Genomic DNA, 19613 nt, shown 5'->3' on the forward strand with positions numbered 1-19613 from the left:
TTAAAGTGAAGCGGTGTGGTCAAGAGGGTTGGCGTTTGAACAAATTCGAATTGCTTTTGTCTGTAGAACAAATAAACGACGCAAATTAGTTAAGCTGGTTCCAGGCCATACAAGACTACAATAATCAAAAAGAGGCAAGATAAAGGCATTATACAACATAAAAAGAGTATGTAACGGCAGTATTGGACGGAGCTTATGCATTATACCGATAGAGATACTAATTTTCCCATGAATACTATTAACATGTTTAGTCCAAGTCAATTTATCATCAATAATAACTCCTAGGTAATTGATACTATCGACTTGATCAATATTCGATCATCTATCTAATTTCTGAATACGAAATCAATGAAACATCTTGTCGAAAACTTCTGCTAGAGCGGTATATCATATATTTTGTCTTATCAACATTTATCTGTAGCTTATTAGCTCGGAGCCAGTCACGAACGTATATCATTTCTGTGTTAACAGTACTATACAAAGTATTTACATCTCTATGTGAAAACAATATATTTATATCATCTGCATGCAGAATGAATCGTAAAAATGTTGATGTATTTATTGTATACCAGGAAAAGAAGAGGGCCCAAAATACTGCCTTAGGCACCCCACACGTTAAAGGTAAAGTACTAGAGTTTGTGCCATTAATACATGTGAACTGTTTACGATCTGTAAGATAATCCCTGAACCAACTGAGGGGTACACCTCTAACACCAGAGTGTTTCAGTTTGTGCAGCAAAATGCTATGGTCTAGCGAATCAAAAGCTTTACTTAGATCGACGTACAAGGCAATTACGGTTTCTCTGTTGTCAAGTGAAGCAAGGATTTGTAAGGGTGTGTAAAAGAGCTAATTCAGTTGAGTAAAAAGGTCGAAATCCAAACTGTTCTTTGGCCAGTATTTTGTTGCTCCTTTGTCATTTGATTATATTTGGTACAAATTTGTCACATAGATGTAGTTAAATTTTTATTTGATTTTATTTGAGAAGCAAAATAAGCACCAACGAACGAACGAAAGTGATTCTCTTCTCCGTCTGTTTCTCTTCCGATTGTTGAACCGAAGATCGGAGAAAAAAAAAAGTAGCCTGAATCCCTGTTGAGTATTTTCTGTATGTTGTACAGATGTATCGAATAATAAGGAAAGCAATGCATATACCTTGAAGGGTTGATAAAAGAAAATAGATAAATATGACAATGAAAAGATTTGTAAAATCCTGTAAAACGTTGATCACTTAGATAATATGTAGACATCATATCATCTAAAATATATTCATGTACAGCTACAGTATAAGTGTAACTTTAATAATGTAGGTTTTGTATTATAAGAACAGATTGTGAGCAGGTCAGGAGATACATAAATTAGGAATAGCATATGAATTATTGCACCCTAGACAATATTCATTAAACCGTGGGTACCAAGAAGATGTGGTGGCAAAAACGATAATACATACATACACACACTCACACACACACACACACACACACACACACACACACAAGTGACATACAGAAAGACGGGGACTGCAAGAAAGCACATCCACATAGTGTGCGTTAGTCTTAATTTGCTGGCTTAGCATCCAAAAAAAAAAAAAAATAGTGATAATGCCCCATTTTCAAACTGAATGTTATTGAACGCATAACTTTGGCGTAAATAATACTTTAGAAGGACTTATGCATGTACTACTTACGAATCAGGGTTGTGAGGAATGAGACGAGATTTCAGGTAATGAGAAAGAAGTTAGATTTATTTTAGGATAATGCCGCTAAAATGAAATATTTTCAAGGGACAGTTTGATGGCTTGTTGGTTCCCAAGAGAGATGTTTCGATAAAACTAGCTCATGATTAAGTTTTGTATAGTACGTGCATTCATTCAAGTCTGTGACTGTATCTTAAACTGGTTTGCCGACTAGAGATATATCCAGGGCAACTGAAGGCCGGCCCCCATGGTGCGTTCTCTTTATGGCTATCAGATGAGAGAGAGAGAGGGGGGGGGGGATGCAACAGTGAGTTACGCCATATGATGCAGTAACCAAAATGTCATCTTATTTCATTTCCGTACAAGCCATGAGTTTATTTAATTGTTCAAATCTTTTGGCAGACGTGTTGAGGTGTATGGGTGTGTGTGTGTGTGTGTGTGTGTGTGTGTGTTTATCAAATTTATATTCTATGCATTATTCGTTCAAGGGGAGATTTCAATGTATAGTAATGAATAAGGATTTGGATTATATGGTTGTAAGTACAAATTTGAGAATAATGTTAGCTAAGAATTAGAGGTGTTTTTAAAGAAATATAATGAATTTGATTGATATATGGGGGAAACGGAACCCAATGTTACTTTCAGGTAAATTGCTCCGCAGGTTCAAAGTCGTTTAGACTATTGGTTTATATCAAAGGGTTTGGAAATTTTAGTACGAACATGTGAGATATCATCAATGCACCTGATCATTCTTAGATTTTTTTTTTTCAATTGAAACCTATTCGATAAAATGAAAGTTATGGGAAGTCATATTGGTAATCTAATAATAGTTTGTGTTTTGATAAGGAATTCGTACAGGGAATGAATGGAGAAATAAAAAGTATTGAATCACAGTGGTTGACGGAATTTGATACTAAATCTTCTTTCTGGGATTTTTTAAAGATGAAAATGAGACATTTTGCAATGAAATTTTCGAAAAAAAAAACAAAGAAGAGAAGATTATGTATACAGCAACTTGAATATGAAATAGATATATTGGAGAAAAATCTTCTGTCGTCTCTTGATAGTGGTGAAATTTCAAAGGATATAGAGAGTAAAAAAAAAATGAATCGAAGAAATTGTATAATGTGTGTACGGATGGATCGAAATTTAGGTCAAGAGTGGTTTGGTATGAAGAGGGCAAACAGAATGAAGAGTGTTTTGAGCAGTTGCTTAAGTTGAATAAAGAGAAAACAGTTATACGGGAAATGTGTGATGATAAAGGACAGGTGATTAAAGAGAAGGATGTGATAATGCCATTGATTAGAGATTTTTATGGAAATTTGTACTCAGAAAATGTATTAGTGCGTGATGAGTTTAGAGAAAGTGTATTTTATAAGGTTATTCCTCAATTAAGTGATGCAAGTATGAGTTTTTGTGAAGGAAAAATTGCTAAAGAAGAATGTTGTGAGTCATTAAAAAGTATGAAATTAGATAAATCGCCTGGAAATGATGAAATGATGGTTTTACAGATGAATTTTACCTTATACTTTGACCACAGATCGGAAGTTTATTGGTTGTAGTTTTTAATGAAGCGTTTGAGAAAGGTTGTTTAGAAACGTCTAAAAAAAAACAAGGTATATATCTTATATATATAAAGAATTAAAGATCGACTACTTTGTTAAATACGGATTATAAGATGCTTTCTAAGATAATGGCAAAGCGAATTGTTTTTTATGAATGATTTCATTCCAGAGTTTTATGATGTATTTTTTGTTTAGTTTTTTTCATGTATATGGTCTTGTGAGAATGAGTTACATGATTCAATATATTCAAGGTATATAATATGTTTGGCATATAATTTCATGTCAATACTTTCTCGTAAAGGAATTATCAGTGGGATAGATTCATAATAGAGTTATCTATGTTGAAGATAGATTATTTGCAATATGAATTGAAAAAGGGATTTGTTTTGTTTTGAATTGTATTGTATTTTTTTGTTGTTCATGTTACACCCAGAATGGGTTGATTCATGACTGATTTGAATGAAATCAATAAATATCAAGGAAAAAACAAAAAAGCATGTGTGTGTGAATGTGTATATGAAAACAATGCCCTTTAGTAAAACAATAAAACAATGCCTTTCATGGGTATAATCTTCAAAGAAGATGAGGTTTAAACCGGGATATGAAAATAAAGATAATGCATCTCAATTATCCTGAAATGACGCTACTGAGAACCAAGGAGCATATAGCGGTAAAAAGAATCAAAATGGAATTCATTCTGATGGTTACTACTCTTGAAGCTTGGATGGGCTAGCTGCATTGTAATAGTTACTGTTGTTGCCTACTTGTAAAGATATTGAAGCAAGACATTTCCCAACAATTTATGAAATCGTATCCATGCATGTAAAGTGCAGTGCCTGAATAATTACTCGTATTAACACAAAACACGTATTTCATGTATTTAGTACTTCTATGTAACACAACATGACTTTGTTGAAAATTCATCGTGGTAAGTTGTTACACCTTGATAACATTCAACAGATATAACCAACCAGTTTACTATTGTAGTATTCATCCATGGCGAGGGAGTTTTTCGTACTCGTCTCGTCTTAACAGGCATAATAATTATGCTTATTAACAACCTTCATCAACATTTCCCATATATCAACTGAATCATTTATATCACTGAATTCTTCTACCTTCTTCCAATTTTGTTTACGTAAGTCCGACCTGAAAGCTTCCATGTCAACGTTTCGTGATTTTCTGAAGGTTACATACGTCTCACTTTGTGATGTATGTTTGCATTTCCATACCATATTATATCTGATATAGTGATCACTCATGCCTTTCCGAATTACACCATATGATTTCACTTTGTCTGAATAATTCGTGAGCATGTGATCAACAAGTGTTCTTGATCTTTCAGTCACTCTTGTATATATTTCATTATTAAAGGGATGGTACAGTATTGGTGGAGATGAAAATTGGGCTTTTAACTTTTTACGAGATACCGAGAAAACACATATGATATAATACAGAGCATACCATTTTAAGAGAAATTCAAAGTTTATTTGATGAAAATCGGGTTTGGAATGACTGAAACATCCAAAAACAAAGTAAAACAAAACGATCGTAATAAAGTGTGGGTCCCACACTTTATTAGAATTGCTCTTTTTTGGATATCTCAGCCGTTTCAAAACCAATTTTCGTCAAAAAAACGTTGAATTCCTCATAGAATTACATGTTCTTTCATATTTAATAAGAAGTTTCTCATTATGTCACCAAAAATGTTAGAAACCTGAAATTAGATCTCAACCAAAACTGTACGATCCCTTTAACCTGTTGCAAACAATATACACTATTAATTTGATTATAAACCTTAATATTTCTTTCGGGTGTTTTCTTCATAATATCACAATTTGTGTCGCCCATAATAACCAGTTGGCCAACAAGACTACTCGCAGAATTTAAAAAATCCTCATAATGATCAAAGAGATCGATTTTTTTTTTATTTTGGAGGTCTATACCAATTTAAAAATAATATTGGTTTAGAGTTTTTCAGACAGATCTTGATGCACAATGCTTCCAGGTTGACAAGTGAATCATGGGTTATCAAGGTGAAAGGAATAGATTCATGAACATAGACTGCGACACCACCTCCATTTCTGTCTCTGTCTCTCCGAATTAAAGAATAATGGGGAATACCGATTTCACTGTCTGAAATAGAAGAGTCAAGTCCAGTTTCATTCAGGGCAAATACATGTATTTCATTCTCAGTCATGATTTGTTTAATTTCCTTATGATATTTCACGAGGCTAACTATATTCAAATGAACAAACTTGATTCCCTTCTCAGAAAGTTGTTCATACCAAAGGGTTGGATCTCTCTTTTCACCAGAGTTTGCTGACTTATCTAGTAAATTGCAGTCTGGGACAGTTTCCGAGTTAAGTTCAATGAAATTGGGAAGATGTTGAAAAGAACATCTGTTACACTCCCAGTTTAAGAACAGTTCATTGGGATCATTGTATCTACTCACGGGGATTCCTGAACATGATATATGCACCCATTTCTGACATGAAGTACGTCGGAGTGCTTTCTGGTTATTTTTAACACATCTTGTACAAAGAACACATGGAAATAATTGTACCATTTCAAAACGTACACAAAAATATGAATGCAGTACCAAAACAAGATCTAAAGGAAAGAAAAACTGTATTGTGTACGTGTGGGACTAAGTTTCATTGGCGTACGTGTACGATTTGCAACAAACTACCGGTATAAAACGATAAGAAAATAGTGTAATAGTGCGAAGGCTAGTTAAATCCGTACCGTAAATAAAAAAAAAAAAAAGAAAAGTCTTTTGAAGGTTCGTTAGTGCGCATCATTTTCCCGCTAAAATGAAATTCAATAAACAAATTGTATTAACTTCTCGGAAGAACAAACGCCATTCATTTTCAGGTTAACGAATCTGCGGAATAAAGAACCTTAATTTCATTTCGGATGAATGAACCTTCGGAACAACGCCACACATGTTCGGATTAAACTAACGAATCCTATTTCATTTTCCGATTAACAAGTATACGGAATATCGGAATTTCGGAACTTCGGAATATCAGCAAAACTATTTTAAATAACTCATTTTGCGCATGTTTGGTGAAATGTTTGATATTTGTTCGCATGATTTCATCTTTGCCGTATCCGCACCGCACTGGTCTCGCCACTGCAGCTCGCTCACCAGAGCTGAGCTAGCAGCACCATGCCCTAATCGGCGAGGCGCGGCGGGGCGCGGGGCGCGAGGCGCGAGCGGCAGAGGATGCAGCCGCCCACTCCGTTAGTAGGTTACGGTGGTTGAATTTTTTTTTTTTTTTTGCTGCACTTCCAACTTCTCTATATTATGTGAAATCAAATTATGTAGCAGATCATTCGATGTGAACTACATGAAGGTCATATGCATTTGATTTTGGAGGTTGATAATTCACAAAACTATTCCTAAGCTCTACCCAGCTCAGTTAACTGTTAAATAGTTTGTTTGTTTTTGTTTGTTTTTTGTTGTTGCTGTTGTTGTTGCTGATTTTTATATTATTCATAAGTTATTTCTGTCCAATAAATGTTACTTTTTTTTTCTCAATAGAAACAAGCAAAAGTCAAAGGGGTGGGTCTGGGCATTAATTAATAAATTGTTTGATATCCAGTGGTCAGTTATTTGACCTGTAGATATGAATGGTTTGGTTGAATGGTTGATATCATGAAACCGGTAATGAAAATTAAATGTAGTGCTTGCTGGATTGGCCTTGTTTATAATTATACTTTTGTGTGTACTTTCAAAAATAAAAAGGAATTGTTTTTGTTTTGATGACATGGACATTTTTGCCATGGGAATCCTTACCCTAATTCAAGAGAAAAATCCTCTGCCACCTGTACCTGCACGATAATGGCCAACTGTCAAGTTCGTTTTCTTTTTCTTTTTTGTAGTCTTATTTTTATATATATATACAGTGTCTATCTCTCCTTCCCTCTAGCTATGTTATGTATACTGTGATGATCTATTGGACCAAACTTGGACTTCATATCTTAATCTTTTCATGCCTTAGCCCTATTATATGTGTTAATCTTTTAAATGTTTATTTATTTGTACAAATTAAGGCTGATTATAAAATTCTCAAATCCTTGCTTGTCCTGCACTCATACTGTTGAATTCATGCACATTTTTTTTTTTTATTAACAAGCAGCAAAGATGAATATGTTCTCAAATGGTCTTCCTTCTCAAGTACGGTACTCAAAGTGTTACATGATTTGCAGTCATGCAGGGTCACAAAAGAAACATTGCAACATGCACTGGTAGGCATTGGCAAGGTCATGCATATTATAAGCTCTCATCTTCCTTCACGAAAGAATCTGTTGTTTTGTGGCCATTGCATCCTTTCCACTGTTGCCCTGCCCTTGATTACAATATACTGCTCTTTCCAAGACTGCAAGATCGCAGCAAATTTTGAATAATATCAATGTGAGCATGTAAAGTATGTTTGGGTTTTTTTGTTTGTTTGTTTGTTGTTTTTTTTTTTTGGGGGGGGGGGGGGTAATTTTAATATCTATTATTTTCTCTCTATTTTTTTTTTCTTGAATAACAGAACATTCTCATTTGACTTGAAATAATACTTTCATTTTCAATTATCACATTACCAAGTATCATCAGTGTACAAACTTTCTTTCCACAACTGAATTGTAAAGTTCTGTATTTTGTTATGATTCTTCATTGTCTGGCTCTATAATCACCTATATACTGCCAATATTTCTGCTTCCTTTCCACGTCTCTCTTTCTCTCTTCCATCAACACACTCTTTTCTTATGCGTGATGAATGTGTTTGTCAAGTGTCAAATTAGATTTGATTTGAAACATTGCATACTTCATGTGAATTGCACACCAGTATTTGGGTTTTTTTTTTTTCCGAATTCATATTTACATAGAACTAGTGTGTGCATAGCTACACTGATGTACAATGTACACAAATTTGATATCTTTAATAAAAAAAAAAAGTCTCAAGTAGTGCTGTACTATGGATTAAAAAACATATATGACAAAAACATAATTTTAGAGTAATTATACTTCATCATCAGTGAATAGTGTGCATTCATAAAATGTGAATTTAATTCCAACACATTTTATAGTGTGTTATAACGGTATACACGACATTTGTTCCTGTTCCCCGTAACAATTGCTCTGGTATTATCTTCTCCAAGGACTTGGGATCAAGGTTAGAATTGTGATGGTGGTGACAAGTAGGTTAAGCTTGATGTGAGGAGTAGGGTTAGAGTAATGTTTCTTCACAGAATTTATGTTTGGCTTAGCATGCAGAATTTTCAAGTGAACAATTGTGGCAGGAGCAAATGTCATGGAACCATTATGACACTGACTTCAGGATAGGCCAACTTCAGTTAATAGGCCTACATTGTACTTCAATTGATAGTTTGCTTTCTTCTAGATTTTCAACCTTTTGACCTACCTGTACAACATACATGTAGTTTACCAGATAGTTGCCAATAAATGCACTCTGCCCCAGGAGAGGTGCATTGCAGGAAATGAGATTGTTGTACATATGTCAATCCAGATACACTTTATGAAATGTTGCATTATTGTAACACTCATCTTGGTGTCCAACATTATGCTCAGTCACTCCACAAAACCAGACAATGTTCTCTCAAAACTGAATATTCACCATAGCTGTAGGGGCTGAAGAAAGCAGATTTGTTCTTGGTCAGTTCCTGTGGTAGACTCTTTCTCAATTCTACCCACTTACTTTTTCCAGGGTAGTTAATTTACATATTCAAATCATAAGATAAACAAATCAACCAAAACGCAAGGAGGAAAATAGTTTCACCTGAGGACCGAAGGAACCAATGGAAAATAAAGGTAGGTGATCATGAGGTGAAGTTGAACATGAATGGAAAGAGATCAAAAGATTCATGAGGACGTAGGTGTGGAGGTGAGTGGAGAGAATTAGGTTGTGTGGAAAACTAAATGTGGAGAATTCATTAGGGGTATGTCTGAAAAGTAAACTACAAATATGGAAAGCTAAACAAAACAACAACAACAAATTAAAGTTACACAGAAAATTAGTTCCTGGTCACAAAATGCTCTAGCATTATTGTTAGGTGTTTTGTTGATCTTTTTTATATCATTGGTTTTCCACTGATTGCAATAATATTAATAATAATAGTGAGACTCTTATAAAACGCTCATTTCTACCTAAAAAGAATACTCAAGACGCTATAGAACTGAGTACATATTGTGTCACGGTACAACTGTATCACAGGAAATAATAAGAACAATAAACAAACAAACAATATATACGTACACATATACATACAAGTATACAATTGTCAATTCAAATTGAAAAGGGAAGCTAAACAAAACAACAACACCAAACTAAAGTTACACAATACAGCTGAGGTGAGAACTTCTTCTTTTCCTATGTCACTGTCGAACATCCCAATGTAGTGGCCAACTCGACAAGGGAAGTTAAAGGGAAGATAAACCCCAAGAACAATGTGGATTGAGTGAAAGCAGCAACATTAGTAGAACACATCAGTGAAAGTTTCAAGAAAATCGGACAATCGATGCAAAAGTTATGAATTTTTAAAGTTTTGGTGTTGGAACCGCTGGATGAGGAGACTACTAGAGGTTATGACGTATGAGTGGACTACAATATCAAGAAAATATAAAGAAAATACTACAAAAATCCATTTTTCATGAAAATTACAAATTCCATCAACTTGATATTGACATATGTTAAGGGTAGCAATTATTCCCCCTGCTTTCTGAAAGCGGTTGGTCCACTGCTCTTTCATAATTCTAGAAAAGTGAATTTTTGTTGAATATCCTTTATATTTTCTTTGTATCGTTGTCCACTTATACGTCATATCCTCTAGTAGTCTCCTCATTCAGCGGTTCCAACACCAAAACTTTAAAACTTCATAACTTTTGCATCGATTGTCCGATTTTTGCTCAAACTTTCACTGATGTGTTCTACTAATGTTGCTGCTTTCACTCAATCCACATTGCTCTTTGGGTTTACCTTCCCTTTAAGTTCGGACAACCGAACTTAATATGGAATGTTAAACAAAAGATCAGGTGTGGTGTGAAAGGGATGAACACATGAATGGGAAAGGAATGAGGGCGATAAAAAGAAATAGCATACAGGTCAATGAGAATGTGTGTCAACCTATAACCATATACAATTACAAACTGAACTAAATATAATGATCTGAGAATGAAAAGAATAAAATAGCCAAGAAGCTCAACAAATTCAAGTTTGCTGTGTCACCTTGGGCCTACATGCCATCATACTGGTAATTATTATTTTAGGCGCAGGTGAGAAAATGTGAAATATTAGCCAAAAAGCTTTGTCGAAAGTTCTAGGTGTTACAAAAAACACTTCCCACTTTTGATCTTTAATACAATGTAGTTCCAAAACTAGTACTACAATCTCAGAGCCTACCTGATCATTTTTTCCCCTACCAGGCCCCAGCAGTATCCATCCTGCATATTAAGTCTGCATGCAATTCAATACCACAGAGTTTACTGGTCTATCCTGCCAGAGAAGTAATACTTGGGTGTAAAAGAAAGAAAGAACATACATATATACTAATGTAAAATTAATTTCAGGGCAATAGTATTCATTGTTAGTAGCAAGGTGCAGTCTATGACAATTCAATGATAAAGTAATAACTTAGTTTGCTACATAGATATACTTCACAATGTAATTTATCATTGCTTTACTAACAGAACTTTGCAGTCACTTACTGGACACTTTGAGATTAAGTGAAGACATCAGAAGAGAACGTAAATTTTGGTGGCCAAGATATAAATGTTTAGTGGCACTGGTCCACTGCTAATAAATTCATTACACAGCAGCCATATCAGTAAGGGTCGTCATCATAGGACATATTATTAAAAAAAAAAATCATATTAGGACAATCAATGTTATACTTGAAGAAGGATAGTGAATGGTTAAAGTCTTCATTATCTTTCGAATCCAGTCATATTTTTTTCTGAAGCGTTACCGCCCCGTAAGTATGTAATAAATGAAGTTTTACGAGGTGACAATGCAGTCAGTGGGTATTGTTCACAAATATGTAAACAATATACTGCAGTTGGTGGGTTTATTCACACACACACACAAAAAAAAAAAAATAATAAATACCTGGTAACACAAAAACTATCTGCTGCTTTCATAGATCGTTACAAGGTTATATTCCATGCATTTCAGTATAACAGTATTTCTTCAAATTCATGAAATTCTTCCATCGAGATGTTTTTATTGCAAGTGACTGACAAATTGCCCTACATCGACGTAAGTAATTATCTATATATAAATCATCATATTTACATAAACATTTATGTCGATGTGGGGCAATTTGTCAATCAGTTATATACAACAGTATTTCTGTTAGCAATTATATAGTTGAATCGAATAAATATCACTTTGAAAACAGACCTCATCATAGTATTAGTAAATCATTTCAGTACACAAAAAGGTGACATTTTCACATATTAAAACTCGTATTATTTCACAAATGTTGCATATTCGTAAATTAAGGAGCAGTGTCCCAACATAATGAATAGTGTCATCCGAGACAAATGATAATTGCCAACGCTACAGCATGCATCCAAATTGTTTTTTTTTTATGTGTGTGTGTTTGTGTTTGTTTGTTTGTTGCTGTTGTTTTAATTCAGTACAAGGGCGTACCGAGGGGGGGGGGTGTTTTGGGTGTTCAAACACCCCCCTTTGCCAAAAGGGGGGTGTTTAAGGTGTTCAAACACCCCCCTTGGGCAAAAGGGAGGTGCTTGAGCTATTCAACACCCCTCTTCAGCAATGCTTAGATGTTGACAAAATAATGAAACAAAAGCTGTCTTTACCGCTTTTATTTATTTATTTAACACCAAATCAAACAAGATAAAAACAAAACATGGTTTCCATGAATTCCATGTTTTGTAACGCAGAAATATAAAAATTTTCGGCTCGCTCGCTGCGCCCGCTCGCCAAAATTTATCCAAAAAAAAAAAAAAAAATAAGAAGAACAAAACGTAATGATGACGTGGAAATATAAAAATTTCGGCTCACTCACTCGTAGTAATTCAGAGTATTTTTCCAAGTCCTTAGTTTGTTGGCATAATGAAGCCGTCACTATATCTTGATTAGAATTGTAAGATAAACCGAAAAATGACAAGAATTCCATGTTTTGTAAGGTGAAATACAAAAATTGTCGGCTCGCTCGCTGCGCTCGCTCGCCAAAATTTATCAAAATTTATCAGATTTTATATCACCCTCAAAAAAACCCTTTTAAGTGCTCGAAAAAGCATATCAAGTGGACTTTATTTAAGTCCCTACCGGGATGGGATTGGGGTTGAACACTGTTAGTATACATCGTTATCTATAAGACCGTCACTATATCTTGATTAGAATTGTCATTCGAAGATTTAATAACCAAAAATGACAAGAATTCCATGTTTTGTAAACTGAAATACAAAAATTTTCGGCTCGCTCGCTGCACTCGCTCGCCAAAATTCTTCAATATCTATTACATTTAAAACACCCTCAAAAGACCCCTTCTATATAAGTGCTTGAAAAAGCACATCATGTGGACTTTTTTTTTTAAGTCCCTACCGGGATGGGGTTGGACACTGTTGGTACAAATCGTTATCTATAAGGCCGTCACTATGATTAGAATTGTAATTCGAAGATTTAATAACCAAAAATGACAAGAATTCCATGTTATGTATAAAGCTGAAATATAAAAATTTTCGGCTCGCTTGCTGCGCTCGCTCGCCAAATTATATCAAAATTTAGGGTTGCCTATACATTTAAATCACCCTCAAAAGACCCCTCTTAAGTGCTTCAAAAAGCATTTATCATGAGGACTTTTTTTAAGTCCCTACCGGGATGGGGTTGGGGTTGAACACTTTTTCAGAAATTAGGGGCGCAATTTTCGCGGTTGCCACGGGCGCCGTTTTCCCTAGATACGCCACTGACTACCAAGTACAGTCAGTATGGTAGCCTACTGGAAGCAGCAAGCTCTGGAAGCTCTGGGAGTAGCAAGTTACTTGCTACTCAATGTAATTAGTAATAGCACATGGACTTGGTAATCTTTAGTAATAGTAGATATGAATTTTTTCAATGACTGAAAGTTAAAACTGAAAGATAACTGAGTGTGAGTCTACAAATTGTGGTTGGATGACTTTATTGCGCCTAAAATTCATTAGATATCTAGGTCTAGGAACAGTGGCGTAACTACGGTGCCCCCCCCCCCCCATCCGCTGATTTAAAAAAAAAGAGAAAAAAGAAAGAAAAAAAAAACCTACGAAAATGGTAATTCAAGGGTTAGTAAACTGCTTTTGAAATCGACATGAAAGGATGATCAAGAAAAAAAAAAGATATTTTTCTAAGATTTCTTTTAACCATATAATTAAAGAGGTATAACATTGTTCAAAAAGCCCGGAGACGACAAAAGATTGTGATTCAGCGTGATTCCTGGTTGGCATTTTGAATACACGCAGGATGTGCGCAGTGTACTCAGAATATCGGAATGGCAAAAAGAATCGCTGCAATGTTGCGCAATGTTTGATAGGTTGTACACATTTTGCTATCAAAGCTTGATCATTGATTTTGCAGTGTTGCTTTACATACTACTCTATATTAAAATGCCTTGCATTGCCAATAATAAGACTTGACCTTGGCTATTTCCTAACTTTTCCATCTATATGAAACACACACACTCACAAACACAAACAAATTAGGGGATGCTCTATACAAAGTGCAGATTTTGGACATCCTTCTCCCGCTTGGTCACTTCGACGCCCCCTCGCTGGTCATACCTCCCCCAATCATGAACATACAGGTAAACCGACACCCTTGACTACCAGTGGCGGATTCAGGGGGCGCACCGGGCGCTCCCTCCCTCCAATGCGAAAAAAATATACATTTTTGGACGGTGAAATGACAAAATTTTCAAGCTCGCTCGCTTCGCTCGCTCGCATTTATCCGTTATATGCCATTCTCCTGATGTTACTGCCAGTAATTGCCAGCAGTTGCGCCCGTTGCGCCCCCCCCCCCCGAATTTCCAAAGCGAAAAAAAATATAGCTATAAACGGCAGTTTGGGGACTGTAAAATGTCAAAATTTTCAAGCTCGCTCGCTTCGCTCGCTCGCATTTAATCGTTATGCAATTCTCCTGATGTTGCTGTCAGTAATTGCCAGCAGTTGCGCCCAGTGCGCCCCTCCCCTTAATTTCCAAAGCGAAAAAATATAGCTACAAACGGCAGTTTTGGGACTAATGTCAAAATTTTCAAGCTCGCTTGCTTCGCTCGCTCGCATTTAATCGTTATGCAATTCTCCTGATGTTGCTGTCAGTAATTGCCAGCAGTTGCGCCCGGTGCGCCCCGTTCCCTTAATTTCTAAAGCGAAAAAAAAAAGCTACAAACGGCAGTTTGGGGACTTAATGTCAAAATTTTCAAGCTCGCTCGCTTCGCTCGCTCGCATTTTATCGTTATGCAATTCTCCTGATGTTGCTGTCAGTAATTGCCAGTAGTTGCGCCCGGTGCGCCCCCTCCCCTTCATTTCTAAGGCGAAAAAATATAGCTACAAACGGCAGTTTTGGGACTGTAAAATGTCAAAATTTTCAAGCTCGCTCGCTTCGCTCGCTCACATTTAATTGTTATGCAATTCTCCTGATGTTGCTGTCAGTAATTACCAGCAGTTGCGCCCGGTGCGCCCCCTCCCCTCAATTTCTAAAGCGAAAAAGTATAGCTGCCACTGGCAGTTTGGGGATTTAAAATGTCAACATTTTCAAGCTCGCTCGCTTCGCTCGCTCGCATTTAATCGTTATGCCATTCTCCTGATGTTGCTGCCAGTAATTGCCAGCAGTTGCGCCCGGTGCGCCCCCTCCCCTTAATTTCTAAAGGGACAAAAATAGAGCTACAAACGGCAGTTTGGGGGCTGTAAAATGTCAAAATTTTCAAGCTCGCTCGCTTCGCTCGCTCGCATTTTATCGTTATGCAATTCTCCTGATGTTGCTGTCAGTAATTGCCAGCAGTTGTGCCCGGTGCGCCCCCTCCCCTTCATTTCTAAGGCGAAAAAATATAGCTACAAACGGCAGTTTGGGGACTGTAAAATGTCAAAATTTTCAAGCTCGCTCGCTTCGCTCGCTCGCATTTTACCGTTATGCAATTCTCCTGATGTTGCTGTCAGTAATTGCCAGCAGTTGCGCCCCCTCCCCTTAATTTCTAAGGCGAAAAAAATATAGCTACAAACGGCAGTTTTGGGACTGTAAAATGTCAAAATTTTCAAGCTCGTTCGCTTCGCTCGCTTCGCTCGCTCACATATAATTGTTATGCAATTCTCCTGATGTTGCTGTCAGTAATTGCCAGCAGTTGCGCCCGGTGCGCCCCCTCCCCTTAATTTCTGTAAGGCGAAAAAATATAGCTACAAACGGCAGTTTTGGGACTGTAAAATGTCAAAATTTTCAAGCTCGCTCGCTTCGCTCGCTTGCATTTAATCGTTATGCAATTCTCCTGATGTTGCTGCCAGTAATTGCCAGCAGTTGCGCCCGGTGCGCCCCCTCCCCTTAATTTCTAAAGCGACAAACATAGAGCTACAAACGGCAGTTTTGGGACTGTAAAATGTCAAAATTTTCAAGCTCGCTCGCTTCACTCGCTCGCATTTTATCGTTATGCAATTCTCCTGATGTTGCTGTCAGTAATTGCCAGCAGTTGCGCCCGGTGCGCCCCCTCCCCTTCATTTCTAAGGCGAAAAAAATAGAGCTATCCAAACAAACGGCAGTTTGGGGACTGTAAAATGTCAAAATTTTCAAGCTCGCTCGCTTCGCTCGCTCGCATTTTACCGTTATGCAATTCTCCTGATGTTGCTGTCAGTAATTGCCAGCAGTTGCGCCCCCTCCCCTTAATTTCTAAGGCGAAAAAATATAGCTACAAACGGCAGTTTTGGGACTGTAAAATGTCAAAATTTTCAAGCTCGCTCGCTTCGCTCGCTCACATATAATTGTTATGCAATTCTCCTGATGTTGCTGTCAGTAATTGCCAGCAGTTGCGCCCGGTGCGCCCCCTCCCCTTCATTTCTAAGGCGAAAAAATATAGCTACAAACGGCAGTTTTGGGACTGTAAAATGTCAAAATTTTCAAGCTCGCTCGCTTCGCTCGCTCACATTTAATTGTTATGCAATTCTCCTGATGTTGCTGTCAGTAATATTGCCAGTAGTTGCGCCCGGTGCGCCCCATCCCCTTAATTTCTAAAGCGAAAAAGTAAAGCTGCTAACGGCAGTTTGGGGACTTAAAATGTCAACATTTTCAAGCTCGCTCGCTTCGCTCGCTCACATTTAATCGTTATGCCATTCTCCTGATGTTACTGCCAGCAACTGCCAGCAGTTGCACCCGGTGCAACCCCCTTAATTTCCAAAGCAAATACATACATATATATATATATATATATATATACATATATTATTATATATAGCTACAAACGGCAGTTTGGGGACTGTAAAATGTCAAAATTTTCAAGCTCGCTCGCTCCGCTCGCTCGAATTTAATTGTACAGTTATGCAATTCTGATGTTGCTTCCATGAGGTGCGCCCCCCCCCCCCAATGTCTTGACCCACGATACGCCACTGAACACCCCCCTCTAAAAAATCCTGGGTACGCCTATGATTCAGTATCAATAATTAATAACGTTGATGCAGAGGGATAGACAGAAAAACAGAGCAAAATGACAACTGCAAACTGCACTAGGTTGGAATACATATTATTGAGACATCCTGGGGGAAAAAATCAGAAAAAAATAAAAGACAAAAAAAAAATCAGAAAAAAAAGAGCCAAACAACCCCCTTTGGTCCTATACCCTGCCTATGAGTATAGGCCTTGCCCAGCCCAAGCAGCAGAGTACCTTGGCATTGGCTGGCGGTAGCTCACCAGCACAACCCAGTGGTAGCTCACCAGCCCAGCCCAGTACACGCGACGTTGCAGCAAAACACGATTGAGTTGTGAGTCAAATAAGTTGCTCCCTCTCTAGCTCTCAGCTCAAAGTTCAAGACTTTGGATAGGAAAATGCCGAAAATGCTAAATGAATACTGCATAGAAATTACTCAAGCGAGAAAATTGGGAAGTGCAGCAAATGACGCCTTTTTCTCCAATTTCAACCACCCGCCCGTATCCGTATCGACGTTTACGGAGTAGCCGGCTGCTCCCTCTGCCGTTCGCCTCGCCGAGTGGGGCATGGCGCTGCTAGCTCAGCTCTGCCACTGTGTGTGTGAGCGAGCTGCAGTGGCGAGCGACCAGTGCGGTGCGGATACGGCAAATATGAAATCATGCAAACAACAATATCAAACATTTCGCCAAACATGCGCGAAATTAAACTCCCTCGAAGATGAAATTAGTTGAAGGTACCCTGAATACACCTTCATACATGATAAAATTGATAGTTTAACGGAGATTTTTTGACAAAACGCAACTAAAACTTAGTGGGCCGAGTTAGCCTACCGCGCAGAAATGAACGTGCGCCTATGGGGATCGCAAACCGCGATAAAAACGTCTGAAATTTCATTTTTACGTCGTTGTATCCCCCAAAAGTTGGGAAATATTCTTTAAAGAAACCACTGAACACAATTCCATAAAGATTACGGTTAGAAAAGACGTCATAAAGACAAAATAAACTCAAACACAGACAAGCGCTAACGATCACTGTCGATACCAACGGGTGGGACAACTCGGCCCACCTTCGACGGGTGGGACGAGATGTCTCGTGGGCCGAGTTACCCCGACCCCACTCCAATGTAGTCATCACGCTGATCAAGGAGGTTTAAGAGTTGGAGTTCCAACTGGCTGTAATTATTCAAACAGATTTCTATTGATGTACAAAAGAATTTCACAGGTGCACTTGTGCCTTTGATGATCGATGTTCCAAGCCGCCGTCTTGTTGAGCAATCTGAAGATTAATTTTGAACGTTATCATAATGTTGGCCATATTTTGCTTATCTATTTATTAAATGAAATAAAATTTCACTTAATGATAAAGCATGTAAAACAAAAGTCAATTCCGTCCAGAAATTTGCGCAAAAAGTGTAAATCAGAGCTGTATCATGTGAAAATGTTTAAAACTATACCATCCTGGAAAGCTGGTTTTATCACTTTTCCGCTTAATTTCCACAGATGAAACTAATATGGAATAATCTTCAAATATAATTCTTTATTGATAGATATATCAGATTAGTGCCCGGGTATGCCCAGTCGAGTAATTTTCATCTTAATTCCAGCATTTTTTGCTCAATTTCTATTCGCGCATCCTCGTGTCAGTACCACCTACCTTTTATAAGAAGGGATAGCGAAAAGTAATTACCATCACAAAGACATATCTTCCTTTGAAAGCGGCTGGTGATTATGCAATGAGACACGAGTCAATTGTCTCCGTATCTGCGCGGCAGATCCTGTTTGACACATGTTTCAAATATTTTTGAGCGGCGGCATCGAACATCTAGCAAAGGAAATAAGACGGTTGTGACTCCATTCTCTTGAACCTCCTTGCTCCGATGTAGTTGTCACTCCAATGTGGTCATCACTCCGATGTAGTCGTCATTCCGATGTCTATAATTTATAAATGGTGATTTCTCGTAGTCATCAGTCCGATCTGATTTTCTTTGAAGTCTGGCCATGCTGCATGTATTGGATGCTCGGGCCGTGGATGAAAATCTAAGTCCATAGGCACACTTATTATCTCGGTTTCCGGTATCGTCGCAGTCCGTTGTTGTGATTTTCTTTGAAGTCTGTCCATGCTGCATGTATCAGATGCTCCGGACGTGGATGAAAATCTAAGCCCACCTGTTCGATCACGTTTCTTCTCGTTAATTACACAGATCGTGTCATGTCGAACTGGTCTAAGAAATCTAGTAGAAATTGAGTATTGACCGTGTAGTGATCGTCTATTGATTCTGTGTAGATTGGGATGTTCGAGTAGAGATCTGTGTGGTTGTCGAGGAGAGATTCTGGCGATGTCGAGAATGGTCGGGTGTGGATCGCAAAGGGGGTATCCCACCGGGCTTGAAACTAGTTCGCGACTAGTTCGCGACTCTAGATTTTGCTAGTTGCAGAGACGTCTCCGCGACGTCTCCGAGACGTCTCCTGAAAATTACATAGCTTCCGATTAGTCGCCAGTTAGTCGCAAGAAATTTAAACATGTTTGATTTTTCGCGAAGTCTCCGAGACGTCTCCATCAGTCGCGGAGACGTCGCGGAGACTAGTCATATCCGCGACTGCTGAGACGTCTCCGCGATGTCTCAGAGACGTCTCAGAGACGTCGCCGAGACCTGCTGGAGACCAGAAAAGCTGGTGAGAGGTCGCAGAGACGTCTCCGTGACGTCTCCGCGACTCTATTTGAC

Source organism: Diadema setosum, chromosome 14 (assembly GCF_964275005.1).
Source record: "Diadema setosum chromosome 14, eeDiaSeto1, whole genome shotgun sequence".
In the NCBI taxonomy this organism is placed as follows: domain Eukaryota; kingdom Metazoa; phylum Echinodermata; class Echinoidea; order Diadematoida; family Diadematidae; genus Diadema; species Diadema setosum.